General features: G+C 39.6%; 1 pseudogene; it reads right to left on the reverse strand.

Moving 5' to 3' along the window:
- Window positions 1-255: 255 nt before the first annotated feature.
- On the reverse strand, window positions 256-1,213 carry LOC115523500 (annotated as a pseudogene).
- Between the last annotated feature and the right edge of the window lie 3,957 nt (window positions 1,214-5,170).

The raw sequence follows: 5,170 nt of genomic DNA on the forward strand, positions 1-5,170 counted from the left end.
TGTGTAGACTCTTTGGGTAGTATAGGTTTTGGTTTTTTTGTGTGTTTGTTTTTTTGGATGGGTATAGTATACTTTATTGATGGTACATGACAAGATAGGGCTCCCCAAGCCCCTCCTCTTCTTTAAGGGTTCTGGGATGGAAATTGTGTAGAGGTTGGGAGATTCTCAGTCTGTTGGGAGATGAGTTGGGGCAAAAACTCCCCACCAGCTGAGGACCTTTCTCTTCCTCTTGCTGGGGCTGGTGGTCTAGGGAACTCTTATTCCTCGGAGGCCAGTTGTTGTAGCCAAATTCATTATCATATCAGGAAATGAGCTTGGCAAAGTGGTTGTTGAGAGCAAATGCCAGCCCCAGCATCAAAGGTGGAGTGGGTGTCACTGTTACAGTCACAGAAGACAACCTGGTGCTTGGTGTAGCCCAGGATGCCCTTGAGGAGGCCCTCTGATGCCTGTTTACCACCTTCTTGATGTCATTGTATTTAGCAGCTTTCTCCAGGGAGCAGGTCAGATCCACTGGTGGGGGCATGGATGATCATGCCAGTGAGTTTCCCATTCAGATCAGAGATGACCTTGCCTACAGCCTTGGTGGTGTCAGTAGAAGCAGGGATGATATTCTGGGCAGCCCCTCTGCTATCAAACCAAAGCTTCCCAGAGGGACTGTCCACTGCCTTCTGGGTGGAGGTGACAGTATGGACTGTGGTCATGTGTCCCTCCATGATGCCAAAGTTGTGGATGACCTTGGTCAAAAGAGCCAAGCCATTGGTAGTGCAGGAGGCATTACTGAAAATCTTGAGGGTGTTGTCATATTTTTCATGGTTCATGCCCATCACAAACATGGGGGCATCAGCAGAAGGGACAGAGATGTTGACTGTCTTGGCCCCACACGTCAAGTGTTCTCCACAATGATGAAGATACCACAGCCTTCTCCACAGTGAGGAAGACACCAATGGATTCCACAACATACTCAGCACTAGCATCACTCCATTTGATGTTGGCAGGGCCTCATTCTTGCAGTATGGAGATGGGCTTTCCACTGATGACAAATTTCTCTCTCTCAACCTTGACTGTGCCACTGAATTTGCTGTGGGTGGACTCATACTGGAACCATGTATATAAGGTCAATGAAGAGGTCATTGATGGCAACAATATCCACAGAGTTAAAAGCAGTCCTGTTAACTGAACACCCAACATGGGCAAATCCATTTACCTTCACCATTATGTCTTGGGGACATGGCTGGCACTCTACCAGGAGATGCAACTGTCTGTCAAGTGGAGAGCATACAGCCTGGCTAGTATAAACATTTTAACAATATTTGTGCTCCCAGTCCATGAGGATGGAGTATCTTTCCATTTGTTTGTGTCATCTTCAATTTTTTTCATCAATATTTATAGGTTTCAGAGTATAGGTCTTTAACCTCTTTGGTTAAGTTATTTCTATGTATTTTATTTTTTGGTGCAATCATAAATGGAATTATTTTCTTAATTTATCTTTCTGCTACTTCATTGTTAGTATATAGAAATGTGACATATTTCTGTACATTTATTTTGTACTATGTGACCTTACTGAATAAATTTATCAGTTCTAGTTTTTTGGTTTTTGTTTTTTGTTTTTTTTTTGGTGGAGTTTATAGGGTTTTCCGTATACAGTATTTGAAAATAGTGAAAGTTTTACTTCTTCCTTACCAATTTTGATGCCTTTTATTTCTTTTTGTGCTCTGATTACTGTGGCCAGAACATCCAATACTATGTTGAATTAAATTTTTGAGAGTGGACATCCTTGTCTTGTTCCTGATCCTAAGGGAAAAGCCTAAAATTTTTCACCATTGAGTGTTATGTAAGTTGTGGGTTTTTCACATACGGGCTTTAATATGTTGAGGTATATTCCTTCTAAACCTACTTTGTTGAGGGTTTTTATCATGAATTGATATTGTTAGTTTTCAAATGTTTTTACTGCATCTATTAAAATGATCATACCATTCTTATCCTTTCTCATGTTGATATATATATAATGTTGATTGATTTGCAACTTTGACCCACCTTGCATCCCAGGAATAAATTCCACTTGATCATGATGAATTATTTTTTAAATGTATTGCTGGATTCACATTGCTAATATTTGTTGAGGATTTTTGCATCTAAGTTCATTAGAGATAGTGGCCTGTAGTTCTCTCTCTCTCTCTTTTTTTTTTTTTTTTTTTTGGAGGGGTGGGGTGTATTTATCTGGTTTTGGTATCAGGGTAATGCTGGCCTCCTCACAGAATGAATTTGGAAGCTTTCCTTCATCTTCTATTTTTATAGTAGTTTGAGAAGATAAGTATTAATTTGGTAGAATTCATCTGTGAAGCCATGTCGTCCTAGACTTTTGTTTGTTAGGAATTTTTTTGATTACTGATTCAATTTCATTGCTGCTAATCAGTCTGTTAAATTTTTCTATTTTTTAAAGGTTCATTTATTTTTGAAAGAGAGGAAGAGTGCAAGCAGGGGGAGGTCAGAGAGAGAGGGAGACCGAGGATCCAAAGCAGGCTCCATGCTGACAGCAGAGAGCCCAATGTGGGGTTTGAACCCATGAACAGTGAGATCATAACCTGAGCCAAAATCAGACGCTTAACCAACTGAGCCACCCAGGTGCCCCAAATTTTCTATTTCTTCCTGATTCAGTATTGGAAAGGTTATATGTTTCTGTAAATTTAGCCATTCCATCTAAGTTGTCCAATTTGTTGGCATATAATTTTTCATAATATTCTCTTATAAGCCTTTGTATTTCTGTGTTGTTGGTTGTTCTTTTTCCTCTTTCATTTCTTGATTTTGTTTATTTGAGTTCTTTCCCTCTCTCTCTCTTTCTCTCTCTCTCTCTCTTTTATGAATCTGGCTAAAGGTTTGTCAATTTTGTTGATCTTCTCAAAGAACCAGCTTCTGGTTTCATTGATCTATTCTATTGATTTTTTAGTTCTTGCTTTATGTATTTCTGCTCTAATATTTATTCTTTCCTTCCTTCTACTGGTTTTGGGGTTTTGTTTATTCTTTTTCTAGATCCTTTAGGTATAAGATTAGGTTGAGATTTTCCTTGCTTCTTGATCTAGGCCTGTAGTGATGTAAACTTCCTTCTTACAATAGCGTTTGCTCCATCCCAAAGATTTTAGTACATTGTGTTTTCATTTTCATTTGTCTCCATGTATTTTTTCATTCCTCTTTTTTTTTTAAGAGAGAGAATGGGGGAGGGGTAGAAAGAGAGAGAGACAGAGAATCTTAAGCAGGCTTCATGCCCATCATGGTGCCCGAGGTGGGACTCCATCTCACAACTGTGAGATCATGACCTGAGCCTAAATCAAGAGTCAGAAGTTTACCCAACTGAGCCACCCAGGTGCCTCTCATTTCCTCTTTGATTTTTTGGTTGACCCATTCATCACTTAATGGCATGTTATTTAACCTCCATGTATTTGTGGTCTTTCTAGATTTCTTCTTGTGGTTTACTTCTAGTTTTGTGGTCAGAAAAGATGCATGGTATGACTTTGATCTTTTTAAATTTTTTGAGATATGTTTTCTGGCCTAATATGTGATCTATTCTGGACAATGTGCACTTGAAAATAGTGTATTATTCTGTTGTTTTAAGATGGAATGCTCTGAATATATCTGTTAGGTCCATCTGGTCCAATGTGTCATTCAAAGCCACTGTTTCCTTATTGGTTTTCCGTTTGGATGACCTATCCATTGATGTAAGTGGGGTGTTACATTTGTTGTTACTATTGTTATATAACTATCAGTCACTTCATTATTTTTATTAATAACTGTTTTCAAAACTTTGAATGTATCATACCACTCTCTTCTGACCTGTGAAGTTTCTGCTGAAAAATCAGTTGATAGCCTTGTGGAGTTTCACTTGTATGTAACTTTTTTTTCTCTTGCTGATTTTAACATTCTCTATCACTCCTTTTTGCCATTTTAATTACTATATGTCTTGGTGCGGACCTCCTTGGGTTAATTATGTTGAGGGCCCTCTGTGCTGACTAGGTCTGGATGTCTGTTTCCTTCCTTAAGTTTGGGAAGTTTTCTGCTGTTATTTATTCAAATATTTTCTATCCCCTCTCTCTCATCTCTTTCTGAGATCCCTATAATGCAAATGTTTTACACTTAATGGTGTCACTGAGTTCCTTTAATCTATTTTTACTTTTTATTATTCTTTTTTCTTTCTCCTGTTCAGCTTGATTATTTTCCATTATTCTAGCCTCCAGGTAGCTGATCCATTCTTCTGCTTCCTCTGTTCTACTATTTATTCCATCTAATGTATTTTTTTAAATTTTAGTTATTGAGTTCTTCATCTCTGATTGGTTCTTTTTTATATTTTCTGTCTCTTTGTTGTGGGTCTCACCGAGGTCCTCCATTCTTTTCTCAAGTCCAGTGAGTATCTTTATGACTGCTACTTTAAAGTCTCTAGCAAGCATATTAGTTATCTCCATTTCTTTTAGCTCTCTTGCTGTTATTTTGACCTGTCTTTCATTTGATATGTATTCCTCTATCTCCTCATTTTTTCAACTCTCTATGTCTGTTACTAACTGCTAGGGAAGTCAGCTACTTCTCCTGCTCTTGAAAGTAGCAGCCATATGAAGGAGAGCTCTAATAGTGCCCTACAGTGCAATATCCCCTGTTCATCAGAACCTGGGGCTTCGGGGGTGTTTCCTACGTGTGCTGTGCACACCCTATGTGGATGAGCCATGTTTACCTTCAGTTCAGTCATCTGCAATGGTTCTGTTTGGCTGTTGTGGGCAGGGTTTTGTTCCTGTGTTGTAAATGAGCCAGGCTGAGGCCATCTTGGGCTTCAGTTGGGCCAGATCAGGCATTTTTCAGAGCTGTAGTAGTGTGAAATTGCAGGGTGTTCTCCCTGTGTTGTTTCCTGAGAGGCTTTCATTGGTGGAAGGTGCCTACAATAAGACCAAATATCTGCCACTAGCCCACTGCTGGGGCCACATTTGGACTGGTATTTGTGTTTATCTTTCTTATCCCCAGTGCAGGAGTCATTTTGGAGTGTTGCTGGCCCCTATCAGTGCTGCTTGCACACTGCCAGGCTTGTGGCATGATTTTATATGGACTCATGCCAGGGGTATGTTGTGGAGGAGTTGTCCACAGGAGAAGGCAGGGCCATGACACTTGTTCCAGCAAGGGCCATGACCATCCACTG

The sequence above is a fragment of the Lynx canadensis genome, chromosome C2 (genome assembly GCF_007474595.2).
Source record: "Lynx canadensis isolate LIC74 chromosome C2, mLynCan4.pri.v2, whole genome shotgun sequence".
NCBI classification, from domain to species: domain Eukaryota; kingdom Metazoa; phylum Chordata; class Mammalia; order Carnivora; family Felidae; genus Lynx; species Lynx canadensis.